At 48.7% G+C, this 18916-nt stretch overlaps 1 protein-coding gene across 11 annotated transcripts in view; it reads right to left on the bottom strand.

Moving 5' to 3' along the window:
* MBNL1 (muscleblind like splicing regulator 1) overlaps nt 1-18916 on the bottom strand; it is a 71505-nt gene that overhangs the window by 32361 nt on the left and 20228 nt on the right. Inside the window, exon 1 of one of the 11 annotated variants that reach the window (XM_032698101.1) lies at nt 6675-6792. The exons of the other annotated variants lie outside the window; for them this stretch is intronic. The gene's annotated coding sequence lies outside the window, so the exon portion shown is untranslated. Of the gene's footprint in view, nt 1-6674; nt 6793-18916 lie in introns of those variants that run through there. 11 annotated transcript variants of the gene reach the window in all.

Here is an 18916-nt window from a genome sequence, read left to right as displayed (position 1 = left end):
ACGGGTCACTCTGTGACCCAGGGTAAGGTGGTTGCTGGGACTCCTCCAAACCACCTGAATCTTCATTTCCTAACAGCCATTGGCAAATGCAACAGGAGCTTATGGAAATACAAATATTTGTTTATGTCCATTTCAATTTATATACACTTTTATTCATATTTATAAAAATTTAAAAGTTATAATAATAAAATATTTAATACAATTTGGGACTGATCATGGTATTATTACAAATATTTGTATATCCACACATCTGTATACACACCTGGTATGTATCAATCCATCAGTAGTTATACTGACACTCCCAGGACACACAAACTCAGCAGACTGCACTAGACCAACACTAGGCTTCCTCCCAGGTAACATCCCCACCTGCCTTCAGCCAGGACGAGAGAATTATGTTTTTCCAGGCCGGTACAGGAAAAGCAGACCCCCCACAAAGGGGGTATGTACCCCTGAGGGGCAGCACGTGGGTCACACTGGCATTACGAACTTCAGCTGCTCCCTGAACTCCAGTGCCACCAAATCCCTTTAGAGCAATCCCTGGTAATCCATATGATCCTCACTCAAGCGTGTAGTAACTCCCATTTTAAGAGAAGAAGGAATGACTTTATGTCCAGATGAAGTAAAACACAGGGAGATTTGCCCTGTCTCCCGGTGCAGTGCCGCACGGAGCCGAGCAGGGACGGGGATCACACTGACCCACACTGCTGCTCACAGCTGCAATCCCTGCCAGTGACTGCAGCTGAAACCAGCCCCTCTGCCTCCTGCCACCACTCTCAGGCTCTCAGCAGTTCCAAGGGAATGACTGGAATGAGCAGTGAGCTGAAGGTCCGTCAGGTCCCACTGCAACTGTTTAATGGGTGAGCTGAAGCATAATAAATAATGAATAATATTTTCAGGCTTATAATTTGTTTTAGTGTATTTGGTGGTATGAGAGAAAACGGGCATGCTGTCAAATGCTGCATCCAAACTGGGGGAGCAAGCAAAAAGCCCTTGTTCAGTAGAGCTGCTAGAACAGGTTAGTGCTATTTATGGCATATTTTAAAAGGAAATCCCATATAAAGGAGGGCACCGTGTGTGTTATCATGCACTTTCTACACAGTTGATGTAGTTTAAAATTGTTTTGGAACCTGCCCTGGCTGGCTACAGGGCCGTTCCCACCGTGCCCATCACTGCCACCCAGGGTACGCTTCACTGCCCCACTGGCTCAAGCAGAGTCTTCTTAGTTATTTAACCTAGGTTCTAAGGTAGATATCTGCACAGGTAAAATACCCCAGATGTAACTGTTTTCATTTGTTTTTGCAGCACACTGGCATTTTCATTCTCTCCTGCCTGGTGCGGGGAGGTGAGGGCAGGTGACCTGCGCTGGGTCACTGGTGTCCTCACCCAAGCACGGATGCACATTAGTGCACCACTAGTGGTGCTATACCTAAACTGAATTGCTGTAGTTTAAAAATAAAACCTTCCTTTTGTCATTTCAAGAGAGACACTGCCATCCCCTGCTGCTGCCTCCTCAAACAGAGGGTAGCTGAGGCAGCAAGTGGGATCTGGCCACCGGTGGGACATGGGGTGGGAGAGCCCTGTAGGGGTGATGCCACTCTGCTGCTCCAGTTATAAAGCTCTTCCCCAGATAGCACAGGCACAACAAAGAGCACTATACAGCACCTTCACAATACATTTTCCCTGGAACACACAGGACAGGAAAAGCAAACAAGCAGCATGAGATGGACAAGGTACCATCACTGTGCCAATCCTTCTGCACAGAGCCCAGGACCGAGCCCGCTGGGGGCACCCACTGCCAGGACCCCCAGCCCAGGCACCCCCGAACACTGTCTTTAGCTCCCAGTGACGCCCATGGCCACAGCATCCCCCACCTGCCCTCTCACACAGGGCACCTGGCCCTTCCAACAGGACCAGCATCCCCTGCCTGCAGCTGGATGGAAGCAGGGACAGAGTGACCCCTTCCAGACGTGCACAAGCACCTGAGGTAAGCTCCAGAGCAAGGACCAGGAGGGAGAGCAGGAAAGAGAAGCGATCCCTGAAGTGATGCACTGTTACCCCCCCAACACCCATGACTTTCACTGTGCATTTTTGCAGTGGCAGTGTTTCATTGCTCCTGAAACCTCCTCCTGCCAGGGCACCCTCGCAGGGCTGGGTTTGACAACTGGCACATTTGAATCTCAGCAGGTGTCTGATCCACCTCCCTCCCAGTGAACACCTTGGCTGCAGAGGCTGAGGCCCCAGGTGAGGTGAGGACAGGGACTGCAATGTGAGCCGTCAGCAGGCGGGCGCTGCCAGCGCTGGCAGCCGCGGCTCTGGCTGAGGGCAGTGCTGAATAACACAGAAATCAACGTCACCTCCATTAACTGCTCTGTGTCCAACAGCACACCCACAGCCTCCAACAGCAGGCTGAAGGTCAATGCCTGTCAGTATTTATATCTGGAGTTTTATGGGAGAGAGGCTGCTCTAAAGCATTACTGAGAACGGCAGCCCCACACCCCAGACACTGGAAATCACTGCTGGAATCGTATCCTGAAAAACCAACAGATCCATGTTTGGGGGTTTTATTGACGGGGTTTACTTTAGAATTACACCTTTCTCTATTTTCTTGCTATTCTTTTTGTTGCATTTTCCCCTTGCTTTTAGCAAATACAGCATCCTGATATGCTGTTTTAAATACAACTAGAATACATTTGTCAAGTACATATTTTATTGACTGAAACTATTCCTAAATTTGACTAGAAGTTACCTAACATCAGAGTGGATAAAATAATTGTCAAAATATTATCTTATTCAAGCTAAATGATAAATTCTGACTGAAATATGGAAAGTTTATTAAACCTTATTTCAAAATAGGATTTCAGTTTACAACCGAGCACAGGTGAAAGAAAGCTCTCTGAGGGGGAAAGGACAAAACGGGAAATTTCATAGAATCACAGAATTAGAGACTAGTTTGAGCCGGAAGGGACCTTAAAGATCATTCAGTTCTACCCCTGCCATGGGCAGGGACACCTTCCACTATCCCAGGTTGCTCCAAGCCCTGTCCAACACAGCCTTGGACACTCCCAGGGATGGGGCAGCCACAGCTTCTCTGGGCAACCTGTGCCAGGGCCTCCCCACCCTCACAGGGAACAATTTCTGCCTAAAGAAGAAATTTCTTCCTAAAGAAGAAATTTGCCAGGATCTGTACTTCTTACAGATAAATAAAACATTTCCCTGAAACCAAGGTCAGTCACTCAAATGGGAACTGTTATGGTAATCAATACCAAAGCCTGGAGAAATGGTTTCAAATTCATCTCTGCTCTGACATGCCACTTTCCCTGGAATGTGGGAAGCAAACAGTGAATCTTCCCCAGGTGAACACCAAGAGTGGGGCTCTGACCCACCTGTGCACGGGTACAAAAGGGGTAAGAGGCACTGTGGGAAGCAATGGCTATTTTTTCCTGGAAAAGTGAATAGCTGCTTTCTTAGCACTTACCCAAGAATTCACAAAGGATCACAAGTTTGAATTAGCAGTGTGAGAAAAGATCTTGACTCTCTTTCATCAATGCCACACTAAAATCTCTGCCGAGCCACATGCCCTGCTGCTCCGTGTGGTTCTGGAAGAGCTGGCTGGCATCTGACAAAATAAACCTGGCGCCTTTGGCTTGGTGGAAAACCCACAGCCTGCAGGGCACGGCCCTCCTGTGAATCCCTGAAAGGAGCACAGAGAAGTGACCTGATTTTCAGGAATGCAAACAGCTCCTGGTCCCTGACCCCACAGGTGCAGGAGACATTTTACATCACCATAAACTGCCTTAGATGGAAACATACTGCTTCGATCACACCCAAACCTTTCCACCTAATTATCACACAGCCCTGGCACTGCCACAATAACCCACAGCAGTGGCTGTGGAGGGGACTGGGACAGCTGTCAGGGGACTGGGACAGAGGCCTTGGGCATCAGAGAACCAAGAGCCTTTCACAGCAGCAGGGAGAGCCCTGTGGGTGCCACCAAGGCACAGGGTGCCACAGCTGAGGACACGCTGCCTTTGGCAGCTGACAGCAAGTTCTGCTTCTGGCAACCAAAAACTCAACACTTCTGGCCCTTTCTGTACAGTTTGCTTACACGATCATTAAATTAAGGCCATTCAGTCTACTCAGTAATAAAGCAGAGACTGAAATAGCAGGCACAGGCACACAGGACAGGCACTGCAGGAGGCAGGGTGCACACCACCCTGAGGGCACCGAGTCCCAGGGCGCTTCAGTCTGATGTCACTGCACCACAAAACACTAAGCCTGCAGATTAATTTCCAGGGGGGGTTCAGCTCTGAGGTACATGAGGATATTGGGGCTGATGGACCACTAACATCCATCACAGAGGACAAAAGGTGGACATGGAGTCCCTCAGAGCAGCAGCAAGGGGTGCCACGTGCAGCCCCGAGGTCCCACAGCACCAGCACGGGGTGACCCACAGGTGGAACCATGAAGGTTTGTGTTTATCTCACGGCTGCCACCACCGAAAGGACAAACCCACAAACACACCTGAGTAAAGCGAGTGGACTGTCCCTGTCCAACAAGAACTTTAGAAACTAATAAAAGCTGAAAAAAAAAAAAAGGTCAGGAAATCTTTAACAACTTCTAAGAAAAAATTCCACCTATTTTCCACAAGAGGGAACTCAGTGAAGCCAATGGCTTCTGCTTCTGACAGGACAGTGATTTCCTACAAACACACCTTCAACCGCAGTGCCCAGCCCCTGTGCAGTCAGGGCAGCCCCGGACCGGCGGGCAGGGACTGCCAGAGCCCACAGGAAGGCACCCGCGGTGGCAGGGACACACCCGTGACAAAGCGGGATTTAATGGGACTGTTCCTAACGGCAGCAGGAATCCCGAGGGAGCAGCTGGCCTGCACACCCCAGTGCAGCAGAGAAGTGTCACCGTGTGATGACTTTATCGCTGTGGGGCCGGGGCTGGCAGGAGCTGCTGTGATCGCTCCTGCACTAATGAAGCAGTAATTAGTGAGCACCATGTACCAGCCCCAGGCAATGCCAGCTGCCCCAGGGTCAGCAGGAAACCCAGATCCACACACGTGTCACCCCTCCTGGGCTGCGAGCACACAGCTACAACCCTTTCCACAGCCTCACATTACAGCACTGAACACGGGAGCCACGGCAACCAAACAAGGGATCCACAGCAATGAGACTCTGCATGACTTAGTCAGCAACTCAGAGGAATAAATGACCCTGGCCACACACACCTATGAGTAAGGTCAACACTCGGGCCTCACACCCAAAGGCACCCCCAGACCAGCAAGAGCCCCTGAAGCTACTGCCACCCACTCCAGGGCACTGCCACACTCCCCCCCCAAAGGGCACTGCCATGTGTCCCTGCCAGGCACCACCACATCTCACCCCAGGGCATCCCCAAGTCCCACACATTTACTCTCTATCTCTATTGGCTGGCAATTAAATATTCCTGTTCTTTTCAATTTTTTCTTTTAAAGCTAATTCTGTCTGGTTTGAAGTGAAAATCAAAGAACAATCACTAAAGACCAGGCTGACAGAAAGCTAGCCTTGCATCTTTCCTTAAATGTGCAAGACAGAACAAACACAGCTCTTTTCCTCTCAACTGCGTCACGACTATCACATAAGTAGAATCATTAGCTCTGGCCTTTTTTCTGCACGTGCAGACACATGCAAACATACCACCTGAACTTCATATCCTACCAAAGGGGGAAATCTTTGTCCTCAAGTTAAGACTGATTACTAGAAATCATATATGAGTAAGTTTTATGTAAAGGAATGGTAAATGCACTGTAAAAGGAAATGGGGAAAGGGCTCACTGTATGCACACAACAGGGGACACCTGATAAAGAAAGGTAAATAAGTTATGCATCTGCCACAGGGTTGCTCTTCTTGCTCATCTTGCTGGCTACTGGGTGTTGAAGCAAAGGCGTTTCAAGAGCAGAGGATTTGGTGGAACAGAGAGAGCATATAAGAAATTTGTCAGCAAGCAAGTCCTGAGACAGGAGGGACATGCAGTAAGTCACGTTTTTAAGAGACCTGGAGGCCAGCTCTATCTGGTGGTGGAAAGACATGCCCATGAGAGAGGTGAGCAAAGCTTTGGAGAACCATCAAAATCAGTGCCATTCCCCAAAAAAGGGCAGGGGATAGAAGAGAAGGTTTTGACAGGTAAGCCAGCAGCAGCACAGTGCTGCAGAGGGCTCTTCCTGGCCATGGAGAGAGCATGGCCAATGCAGATGAGAAGCAAAACAGACATAACACTGCATCTAAAACACAGGCTCTGGTACAAGCACTTATGGTACACCTAAAGCCTCGCAGGAGAAAGCCTCTACAAGTGAAAAGGGAGCAAGCCCCCAGAAATGAGGAGAGCTTTGTACGTGGCCACTGCTCATCAGCATCACACACAGAGCCTGACAGGAGTGGTACTGTGCCCTGGAATTCAGTCACTGACAGAATTCAGCACATGCAAATTAAAACAATTAAAATTAAGATTTGTTACAGTGGTACACTGCCATGAAAAAGTAAAACAAAAGAGAGCTGCTCTCCCTGGCAGTCAGCAGCCCTGCTGTAGCCTAGGGGTGATGAGTGGTTTAATTCTACAGATGAGAACCTGTTTTCCATTCTGTGTCAGTTTTCACACCCAATCTCTGCTGGTTACTACTCATGTCCTACCAGCTCTGTCCCTATTCACTTCCAGAGAATGTTTCCCACACAGTTTGTTGAAATGCCATGTAATTAATGGTTCCTGGGCACAAGCACCACTTGAGCCAGCAGCAGCTCTGGCAGGACCCGCCTGTGTTGCTGTGGGACCCCCAGACCTGGCACTGGGCAGCCCACTCCTCTGTGACACAGCAGCACTGTCCCTCCCGGGGCACTGACACCTCCCACACCCCACTGGTCCCATCCCATCTTCCCAAAAGCAGGGGAAGCACCTCAAGTTGTTCTAAATGCTCGGGATGTCCGAGTAAGCCCTCGGTGGCAGTGCAAAGCAAGGCCCTGAGTCAGCTCTGCATGGCCACCCCTAACACACAAAAATAACTTGTTTATTCCTCCTGAGGTGTTATTTTTACACCGGCAGTGCCGGGTAACCGTGGCCATTTGCTGTCACTGGTCCCAGCAAGGCACGTGGTGAGGGCTGGGTGCACGAGCCCTGCAAGGTGCTGGATCAGGGACATCCCTGTCCTGCCTGGCTGTCCCATCTCGGTGCAGAGGGCTCAGTGCGGGGCTGGGAGAGGTTCTTGGACTCAGAGCATGCACAAGAAACACCCTCAGCCACTGCCCACCCTGCCCAGCACCTGAGGAGAGCCATCCTACACCTCCCCACAGCATCAGCCAGCGCCTCCAGGCTCCTGAACAGAGCTCCAGAGGGAAAACCTCCTCCTTTGATTTCTAATCATCTGGAGGAAAGCGCTGCTAAATCAAAGCGTGCTTGCAGTTCCAATGAGGCAGAAACCACTCCTCCATGTGTACAAGCAGCATCTGTCAGCTCAGGACAGCTGAGGGCAATGCTGCGATGCTGCCCTGGCTGCACCCACACCACTGGTCACACTGAGAACCAAATGCAGCTCTCCCTCCACAGACCCAACGTGGTCCACAGTGCATTCCCAAAGTATTCAGTTAACACTCTTCCAGGGTTCACTACTCTTTATCCACCTGGTTTTGGTGGATACAAGTCCAACTAAGTGAATGCAAACATCCCTAAGGGCCGGGAATACCAAAGTGTGGCTGGTGAGTTGTAAGTGGGAACATGACGGAGCAGGACAAGAGGCAGAGGAAACTGCTGGCAAGTAAATATTGCTCAACAGGACAGCAGGATTGGGGAAAAACTGACAGAGTGGAATAACAGGAAGTTTAGTCACTTCTGGACAAAAAAAGCGAAGCGTGTGAGTGGGGCGGAGGGAGCGGAGCGGCCGGAGCGCCGGGATGGGAGGGCAGGGCAGGCATGGGACATGCTGCCGTGGGCACTGGACCCACCAGAGGAGGAGGAGACTGTCCTGCCTGGGTGCCCCACTGCAGCAAACCCTTCACAAATACAGCAGGATCCTGCAGAGGCTCCTCCAGCTCCTGACTCAAGCTGATGACCCAGTTAACCCACATCTCCGGCTCCTCCTCCGCCTTTCTCAGCACAGAGCACCCTAACTGCTCAGCCTGGGGTGCAGAAATCACCAGGGGAGGCAAGGAGAGCTGAAATACAGCAGTCAGAATTTAAAGATGCAGCTAATTTTGAACAATCAGCATTCTCATTCAAAGCCACTGCAGGAGGTGGCAGTGTCTGTGTGGCAGTGTGTGAACCACTGCCGAGGACAGGCCCAGGGGGCAAACCGTGGGCTGTCCCACCACAGCAACACCCTGGAGAACATTCTGCTGCTGATGGAATTAGCACGTTTCTGGTGGCTCTCAAGCCATACTGTATTCAGACCATAAAGGCACTTTGCAGAAGCCTCAGGTGCAGGGAGGAAAGTTGAAAGGGAGATCAGGTTTCCCTGATGGTGATCTTCCACACTGGAAAGTGCCCACTACCCTTGAAATACGGTCTGCCCTGATCACTGATGAGGAGTAACAGTGCTGGGTGTTAGCAAAGGCACTAGAAAAACACAAACCCAAGATTCTACTACATCATTCAGAGAGGAATACGTAGCAAGAGAAAAGACAAATTTAAAATAATTAGAGGCTAGATAAAGAAACTCACCAAACCATGGCAAACTGAAGGCAAGCTTGATTAATAAAGTTGTTTACTGCTTAGGCAAATGAGGGAAGAAAAGGATATAAATAACAAAGGGTTCAGCAGCAGAGAAATAAGAAAACTTTAAAAAGTTTATGGTTCAAAAATTCCTACAATGAGGGTCTATCTATAAGCAATTCAGACTTCAGTGGCAAAAAAATATACCAAAGAAGTTGATATATTTGATATTGGGAGGCAAAGGGAGAGTTAAAAGTCCTTAACAAAGAACAAATTAAAGCAAGCAAGTATAGGAAAGGGAAAGTGTCATGGGCAAACAAAGGCTGACACATCACGTTTGTTTTACCTTGCAAGTGTGTGCTGAGGCACAGTAAAAGCTTCCTAAGCAAATAAACACCCTTCCCGTCCCCGCGGGAACCACAGGAGCAAACCCGGGACCTGGGGTATGGCTGGAGGCCCCGCTGGGGCGGCACGTGGGGCCTCACAGGGAGCACTGCTCCACTGTCAGCTTCGGGATACACCTGCCAGGTTTCCTTAAAAAAATCCAACCCAACCCAAACCCAACCCTGAGGTGCTGTAGCAGCTCCATGGCAAATCAAGGAGCGGAGACATCCCAGCTGGCAGGCAGGGAAGGACACAGTGCCTCGCTGAAGCGAGCAGGCATGGGCACAGCAGGGATGCCAGGGCACAGCAGGGATGCCAGGGTACAGCAGGGATGCCAGGGCTGCGAGGGGGCACATGGAGCACGAGCACTTGGCTTAATTTCTGATTTGGGGTGGCCCCTGGGCCTTGCCTGGCCCATGAGTAACAGCACAGCCCCAAGGCATGGGCTCAGCCCAGTGTCCAGCTCTGTGCCCTCAGGTCAGCATCCACCCCCAGCACCACCACACCCATGACATGATCCAGTAATCATTGCCACCAGGACACGGAAGCACTGACCATCGCTGGAAGTGTTGACCCGTACCGGTGCTGAATTCCTCGCTCAGCTGTGTGCTGCACTCCTGAGGGGGGAAGCAGGATGCTGGGCTCAACAGGCCCTGTATCACTCACAGGTTTTTTTCTCATAAGCTCAGGAACAATTTCCTGCACTAAGTGCTTTCCAGGCCTCCTAACACTGATATTGCAGATCAATATTTCACAAGGAAAGCTGTCTGACAGGTGCGTTGCGCTCATTTAAGTGTCACTAACAGGCAGTGCTGCTGTAATCACACACTCTGCACCTCTGCTACCTTCTGCCCCAGAGGTTTGGCCTCACTCACTTTCCACATGAAACAAAATGACAATAAAAGGACAGAACAAAAGATCTCCTGTAAGGCAGTGTGCAAATAAAGACAGTATCTATCTGCACTGTCTGCACCAGCACAGTGCAAATATAGTTAAGGCTACAAGAAAACATCACTTGGTCTCAGGAGCTCTCTATCCCCTCTCCATTAAAGCCTCTGTATAGGCTTTATTTTTAAAAATGCAACTCTTTGTTAAGCAAATACACACAGAGAGCAGAGACCAGTGTCTAGGGACAAGGACTCGGTGAGAGCCCGTGTGTGCTCAGAAACACGGCTGCAGGGTGAATATTCAGTGTCAAAGCCTTGAAAAGCTCGACCCTCTCAGTCACATACTGAGGAAAAAAAGCTCAGAAAAGCTTATGAAATATGTGACAATGACATTAGAGGAGCAGAAAAAACACATAAACAGCAGAAGCTGTTTTTCAGTGTCTGTAAGCCCTCACAGAGCACCTGTGCTCTGCAGGAACACAGAGGTGCAGATCCATCAGCCGTGAACAGAGTAGGTCAGTGCACATGGACTAGTAGGAAACCCAGGTGGCAGGATTTATTTTTCTAAAGTTAAATAATCACAAAACTTGCCAGAACACTGCTCTGCAGTCAGAACTCCCTTTGATTGTTTATTTTCACACAGGCACTGACAGCTGCAGTGTCCTGTCCCAGAGCTGAGCTGTGCAGTGGCAGCTCCTCCGGAGGGGAGCTCAGCTCCCTGCTCCATCCCAGCAGCCACTCCACAGCCAGGTGGGGGTCCCATCCCACAAGGAAGGTACAAAAGCCCAAAACCAACAGCGAAAAGGAAACGGGGGTAATATCTGTTTTACAGAAGCAATCTTTCTGTAGGAAGCAGCACTTTCAGGAAGAATTTCTTCCCAGAAAGGGTGGTCAGGCACTGGAAGGGTAGAGTAGTGGAGTCCCCATCTCCATCCTCAGAGGTGTCCAAGGAATGACTGGATGTGGCACTCAGTGCTCTGGTCTGGTTGACAAGGTGAGGATCAGTCACAGGTTGGACTCAATGGTCTTGGACATCTTGTCCAACCCTAACAACTCCTCAATTTCTGTCACTGGCAGTTTAGGCCTGTTGTAAGACATTTCAACACTACCCTTCTACCCTTCCCATCCAGGCCGAGGCGAAGGAAATGCCACCTCTGCAGATATTATCTGAGCGTGTGTGAGCTCAAACACACGCCCATGACCTGAAGACTCAAACGCTCTCGCTTGAAGTGTTCAGCCACATAGCTGGTGGGAAATGAGAAACTTTCCATGTGTGGGAGCCAACCGAGCTGATGAAACAAACAGGAACACTCAGAGGGAGGACTGGCGTGTCATGATCTCATTGCAGAAGCACTTTTTCCCCAGGTTCAGCATGTGTGAGGCAGAGTCAAAGCCCCAGAGATGAGAGCATCAGCCTCAGGGCTGGGCTGCAAGGCTGCCTTACAGGTGCTTGCTCTTCAAAAACCCAAATTCTCTTTTAATATATTTCACACAGGTCTACGAGAGGAAATAAAACCACTATTAAATTCCCCTCTTTTCCCTGACTTTTTTTTTATGTGAGACCAGACTGGCTCTAAACACAGTAAAACAGGAAAGTAGTACAATAGCAAATGAGAACTTTTCTACTCCACAACGTCCCTACAAAGAAACATGTTCAAGGTGAGAGCTTTGCTCACCACTTTAGCCAAGCTCTCAGAGCCCCAGCAAGGTGTTGCAGGGGAGCTGGAGATGCACTCTTCCCAACAGCTGGTCCTGCTCTTCCACGGCACCACAGCCACTGGGAATCCCTGCCTTCCACAGCCCCATCACCACTGGGAATCCCTGCCTTCCACAGCCCCATCACCACTGGGAATCCCTGCCTTCCACAGCCCCATCACCACTGGGAATCCCTGCCTTCCGCAGCTCCCAGGGCTCAGACAGCTTTTACACAACATTAAGGAGCAGAAGCTGAACTGAGTAATTTGTCAGGTGATCAAAACAGAATTTGAGCAGTCACTCAGTAACACTTAATTATTTGTCATTTAAACAGAACAGAGAGAAAAGAATGTAACAGCTATGGATGGTGCTGGACAACTGACCCGTGGCTGTACTCCAGACAACAACAAAATCCAGAAATGCTTTCCAAATCTTAAATCTTAAATATGAGTGTATTTTTAGCAAAATTTATTTTCAATTTGTTTAAGCACAAAAGAATTTCTTAATTCACAAAAGGTCTTTGCAGCCGCTGAAGGCTCCTTCTTACGTACAAACCTAAAGTCAACACACAAAACACACAGCCTGAAAAAAACCTGGAGGAGCCACCCAGCACCAGTGGCTGCAATTGCTGGAATAATGCACAGCAAGGGCAAGGATTCGAGAGACATGGGGCCTCCTGCACACCCCAAGCCCCCAGAACAACAAGGCTCTGGAAGTTTACACCTCCTGACCATCACCTGCCTTCAGGGAACCTTGCACATGTCATTAATCTGGGCTGTTCATACACATACAGACACATATATACAGCACACAACAAGCATATACACAACCTATAGTGTGTACATGCACAGATGTACAGCCCAGAGCAGAACACTTAGTTCACAAGTATAACAAGTAACTTTAACCTTCCACTGTAGCTACTTTTTCATCAGTGTCTAACCACTCAGGTATCTAAAATCATCAGAAACATCTAAACCATAAATGTGGACAAACACTGTGTAAAAATATTTCACATTGTTACAGACATTAACAGTGTCTTCAGCCAATGGCCTGAAACATGAAGAGGAGACCTCACTTTCCTCTCCCAATTTTCAGTGCATGACTTAATGAAGCCAAATGCTAAAGGACTCAAACAAGGCAAAACTATTTGTGCTTTCCTCCATAGTAAAACAAAATAAACCCATCAACAAGTATTAGTTTTCAGACATATTTAATCACAGCAGTAGCCACACCTGGAACTAGGTGCAAAAATCCTATTGCAAAGAGCTGGCAGAAACTGGGAACAAACACCTTTTCTCGAGGAGGAATCTGGGAGCCTGTCTGCACACTGCATCCCTGGGGCACTGCTGAGCTCTGGGTTCTCCCATCTCCTGGGCTCTCCTTTTGCTTCCCCCAGCTCCCATCTGCTCTGTTCAAACACAGCCCTCTCTTCTGTGCCATCTTCCACGTGGTGTAACAGCACCTGACCTCTTCAACCTCATGCCTTTTGTCTCTTCTCTGTCTCTCCCTTTAATTTCTTTCTCTCTCCTGCCTTCTCTTCTAATTAGAGACTTAATCACCTCCTTTACTTTGGTGTGCTGAGGAACTCCCGTGGTCATCACCACCTCTTTCCCTCCGGCTGCCTTCTTTTCTCACTTTCCTCTGGTATCTCCATCTCTGTGTGCTCTGAACGCGCCCCTAACCCATGGGTACCTCCCCTGGGACCTTTCTGCTACCTTTGGGTGCCTCTCCAGGACTTCTGGAAAAGGGTCCTTGCTTAGCACATCAATCTCCTTCTATTTAACACACATTTGAGTTGACTTGTTGCTTATTTAACAATCGCATGCAGAAAAGTTAATTTCTCACCAACATTCACACATTTGCTATGTCTTTAGGTTATTTTTCCCAAAGAGTTCACTGAGCTTCCTTGCAAACCTGTCTCCTCTCAGCACCAACGCTGCCCCGGGTATTCCAGCCTTTGGCAGGTGAGAGCAGATATGGCCCTGTGTGCTCACTGCTCTGCCTGCACACCCATAAAATGATAACCACGAGTATTTTCTGAACACAAAATGCAACATGCAAATAACCTGCTACAAGCAAGTTACTGGGGGAAACACTTCTCCCAGCCATGTTTTAAATGACTGTCCAACCCTACACCACCCTGACCTTTGCTGGTGCCATTAGGAAAGGGCAGTAGTTTTACTTTCATTGCAACAAAAAACTGAGTTGACTTTGAGGTCTGGAGACTCCTTTAACTCCTGCTCTCAAAAGTTTATAACCATTTCCAAAAAAGCCAGTTTTAACCAACACTGCATGGTGTTACTGTTCTAAAAATCCCTTACTTCCTCCTGTTCAGTCCAGCTACAGGAAAAGACCAAACTGCCCAGTCCTGGCTGCAGTGAGCTCACACTTTGCTGCAGGTCTATTTTGCCAGCTGCAGCTCCACACACGGTCACTTCTGTGCAACAAATGCCTGGCTTGGTGAGGGGTTCCCCTGACCAACCAACCCCACCACAAACCCCCCAGCATCACCAGGAAATATTTAAATCACTAATGGGGGCTTTTTCAATGAAAAAATTCCTTGCGCTCCACTGTCAACAAGAACTTTGCATCGTAAGGTACTTTACTGGGAATTAAAGCTGCCACATATATCCATCATCCATCCATCCATCACCCACACAGTCCCTTGTGCAAGGGAAGCATCTCCCTGTGCTCCACAGACAGGAGGTGCAGCTGCAGTGTTCAGGCAACAACTAGAGTAAGTAACAAGGTAAGGGATACAAGGAACTGACTCTTCTGTATCCTCTGAGGTGTGTCTAGTGAGTGTGAACTCTTTAACCCTTCAGTGTGCCCAGTCAGGGGCTCTTCCAGCTGACCTGCATTCGTATGTGGTTACAGTCACTGCAGACACCCCAGCTATCTCCTGACTCAGCTCACAGCAGGGAAGATTTTACCAGGGCACGGACAAGCAAGAGGATGTCGATGCAGATGATCTTCTGAACACACCCTACCACCAGAAAGTTGAATTCCAGGCACAACTTCCCATCTACAGTTGGCTCTAAACCCTGACTCCACTGTAAGAAATGAGAAGGGACAGCAGAGCCAGCAGCCCATCCCACTCCAGCTCTCCCTGTCTGCAGTGGCACAGTGTGCTCCGAGCTGCTGCACAGACGGCCCAATTCTGCCCAAAGACACCGACCAGCTGTACACTTTTCTCCCTCCCAGCATTTGCTTCAGCAATGTCAGTTTATAAGGAGCCCCGAGGCCCCAGAAAACATTTCATTCTGCCTGTTCTTTTCAAAAGACTTCAGTTAAATGTGCACACTCTTGTTCCGATATGAGAGAACAAATGAAGAAAAACGGTGTTCCTGACACTGCTGTGCTGGCTCCTGCACACCTAAAAACCTGCCAGGCTCCTGAGGAATGAAAACCTCTCCCTGGGCTAGCAAAGGCTGGAAAGATGCTCTCAAATAAAAAATGTGCAACCTTCCCCTTGCCCAGTATCAAAGACCAGCAGAGGGTTTTAGACTGAATCCTGTCAGGATAAAGAAACTCTCTCCTGCCATTATCAGTCTGTGCTCCCAGAGTGTGACCACTGTCACACACTCACCCCGGGACTCTGCCTGCTCGCTTGCACACTTCCACACAGGGTTATTGCACAGGTTCCTCTCCAGCACACATAAATCAATCTTACCCCAGTGATGTTTATGACCAGCTTGTGTTTCTGCTTTCAACATTGAGAATGTTTTTAAAACACCTAGACAAAGGACAGGGAAAGGGGAAACAACACTGGAAAAGCTGGATATTGAAGGAGCATTAATATTGCTAGGGGCTCAAATGCCACAGGGCTCCTGATGTTCCCAAATTTCAGCAGGTGGGTGCTTCCCTTGGACAGCAACTCCATCCATGGCCAGGAGACAGGAACAACTTAATAAGAGCAGAAAACAATGAGCTTTACTCCTGTGAAGTGGTGGTTACCAACCACACCTGCAGCTACCTGGGGTTTGCTGGCTGCTCCTGGACTGGGAGGGGTTTCAGGGTGTCCCCAAACAAATGACCTGCTCCCAGGGGATACCACTGACCCCATGACCTGCCCCAGCCACAAACTGCCACGTTCCACCTTGGGTTCAATGGAGTGTTTGCTCCTCCTGGTCCCACAGGAATGTCCCCCAACAGAGGTGGCCTCAGAGCCACCCACCTTTCACAGCCTCACAGCCCCCACTCTGTGCCAGCTGCTTCCTGGTGCTTGGCACACATGGACACGTGCCCTCCCGAGCAGCCAGCACAGCAGGAGCAGCAGTGTGCACATACACGAAGGACAATTGCCACACTCTGCCATTCCTATTTTTCAAATTTAAATCTCCATCTCACAGCTATTTATGTCTCTGTTTAAGCCTGGAATTATCCCACGTGAATTCACTGAAATCACATCAGTAATGAGCTTTCTTTGCTCCCCAAACTGCTCCTCTCCTCAAGCAGCACTGTCTCTCTTTTTGCTAACTCTGTAGTATTTCGCCAAGTTAGGAATAGTCCAGAGAAATCTGGACTCAAGCAGTGTCTTTCCAGGAACTTGACGGGACTTGAAGTGCTCTGGATCCAAACCCACTTCCCTGGCCAGCCCCTGCCCCTGTCCTGCTGCAGCAAACTCGGCAGTGTGGGCACCCTCCCATGGAGCAGCAGCAACACACCCACCATCCCACTGCTGGGCAGCCAGAGGACTTTGCAGGATCTCCAAGGATTTGGGAAGTTTATGCAGTGAGTGTGGTATAACAAAAATGCAGTCTGGGGAAGCAGCTTGCCAGTGCCAGGGTGAAGTCCCCCAGTATCACTATGCTGGATTTATTCCTATTCTTTAAAAAAACACTTCATCAGATGTATTTCCCTCTATTTGATCAAAACGTTGCACTTGCTTTCAACTACCTCAACACATGTTCTGCATCAGTTAAATCCTCAGATGTTCCCTAATGAAGAGGATAAGTCATAAGTATCTCAATAAATTCAAACATGAACCCTAAGACAGTTTTCTTACTTGCATAATCCTGTATTTCAGGACCTGACAATTCACTGTTGACTTAAATCTCACTTCAACAGCAGTAATCCTCCTAGTGGCACCATGAAATGAGAGACAAGACAGAACTCTGGATCAGGATAAAAGCAGCTCTTGTTATTTCTGATTTGAGTGCTGCTGTGCAGCCCTGGATGGAGAAACAGGCTGGACCCCCAGCCCTCACATGAGCTCAGGTAGGGCCAGCGTGGAACAAAAGGAAGCACAAGCAAACAGAGAGGATTGAGGAGGTGCCTGTTACTGACCAGCCCCAAAATGATGCTGCTTCACTCTCTTAACAGGGTTGTCTGGACCTGAGTGAATTGGTAGGAGGGCTGAGGACTCGCCTTGACTTTGGCCAGTGCCCTGGAGAAGAGGCTCCTTCCCAGGCATGGGACACGCTCGGACACAGCAGCTGCTCCTGATGGGAAGCGCAGACTCCCAGGCAACACCAGCGGCAGCAGTTCCTAAACGACATCCAGTTGGGCTAACGAGGCTCTGCCGTCCCAAGGAAGAAACACCAGCACACTTCCAAAGTCAAAAACCAGATGTGATCATTTGGTCTTCAATGTAATTTGTTGCTTCCAACAAATTTCAGTGAGCCTTGGCAACAAGGCATCTGTACTTGGAAAAACAGAGACTTGGGGTCATCCTGGGAAGGAGAGAGGCCTCACAGGCTGCTCCTGACCACACAGTTAAGACTTGGGCAAATGACTGAATGTTCTAGACATGAGGCTTCCTTATGCCCTTTTACATTTCCCTTGCAAACTAGTTCAGAATTTTACTGATTCTGACTATGCCCAGCAGAGTTCCAGACTGTAACAGAAGCCCATGCTGGTTTCTATTACACACAGCCTCTAAAAAAATTAGTGCAAATGCTGCAGAGCAATGTTTTAATTTTTATTTAATTTCTTCCTGCCGAGGCAGAGCTGAAGCTGTAAAATGAGCCATAACTCTTTTGTCCAAGGATCTGATAAGATTTCAAAACACCATTTATCTTCTCAGAGAGGGACACACGTGCTTTGGATTGTTTGGTTTGTTAATGGACTATTTGCCACTCAGCCTAACAATTGCCCCATTTTCCCTTGTATTTGCCACTTTCCCTACGCTTCCTCTTCTGGAGCTCAGCCTCTTGGCAAACACACAGGCTGGAGAGGAGAAAAATGGCAAATCAGACCTTAGGAATTTGAACACTGTTTATGTTTTCATTTTTTGCCAAGGGTTACTGCTTTACGAGCTTCCTTGGAATCAGCCATGTGTCCATCTGCCTCCCAGCCCGAGCCTCAGCTCACCTCTGCTCCCAGGATCCTGTCCCTGCCTCACGCTCCAGATACCACACAGGTAAAACTACCCAGGAGTCACCTGCTCAAGTGGTCTGGGTTTTTCCTTCTGCCTTAATTAAAGAAGAATCAGAGCCATGATCTGCCATGTTCACATTACTAGTGAGATACACTTACTGGGATTTTCTTTTCTTAATTTTAAAAGAAATAAGGTTTTTATTCTACACCCTTACGTAAGTGTCACACAAAGAGGAACAGCAAGTCAAAAAATTAATAGTTTTTGAAGCAGTGGTGAAGTAGAGAGACTTGAACAATTAACAATTACATCTCTGAGGCGGAAGAAATAAGGTGCTCACCAATTTCAACAATAATTCATTTATATATTTTTAAGGCTTCTTGGTAAAAGGTGGTAGCCACTTCTACAGAATTCAGGAGTTTCATTTTTAAAAAATAAATACTTCTACACTGGAAGATAAAATACTATCATAACAAGTACTGGTGGATCTTAGACACAAAGCACCACAGCTTCAAGCTCAGACATCATCAGTGAAGAGACATGCACTCCTAGTTTCCAGAAGCAGAGAAATGTGTAAGTTCAAGACTTTTCAGCTGTTGAAGAGAGAGTAGGAAAAAGCTTTTACACTTCATTAGGACACCCAGCTTAAGCATGAAGGAGCTGCCTTGGTCGGAGAGTAACTCGAGAGAGCAAAAACTGATTTGAAAGCTGCAGAGTCCGTGGTGAATGTTCGCTCCAAAGGGAGGTGTGTGACTCCATTCACCATGTCCACTGAAAAGCCAGCAGGTTTTGGGCCACAACAGCTCCCACCCCGCAGAAAGCCCAGGTGGAGCCGTGCTGAGCCCTCCCTGTGTCACACTCCTGGTGTCACACTCCCCCAAGCACAGGGCAGCAGAGCAGGGCAGCCCCGTACTGGGGTGTCCTCTGCATCTGCAGCCTCCCACAAGAT

This window comes from Chiroxiphia lanceolata, chromosome 10, assembly GCF_009829145.1.
Source record: "Chiroxiphia lanceolata isolate bChiLan1 chromosome 10, bChiLan1.pri, whole genome shotgun sequence".
Taxonomy (NCBI): Eukaryota; Metazoa; Chordata; class Aves; order Passeriformes; family Pipridae; genus Chiroxiphia; species Chiroxiphia lanceolata.
The sequence above is the reverse complement of the archived record's forward strand: the minus strand, read 5'-3'. Positions and strand labels throughout refer to the sequence as shown.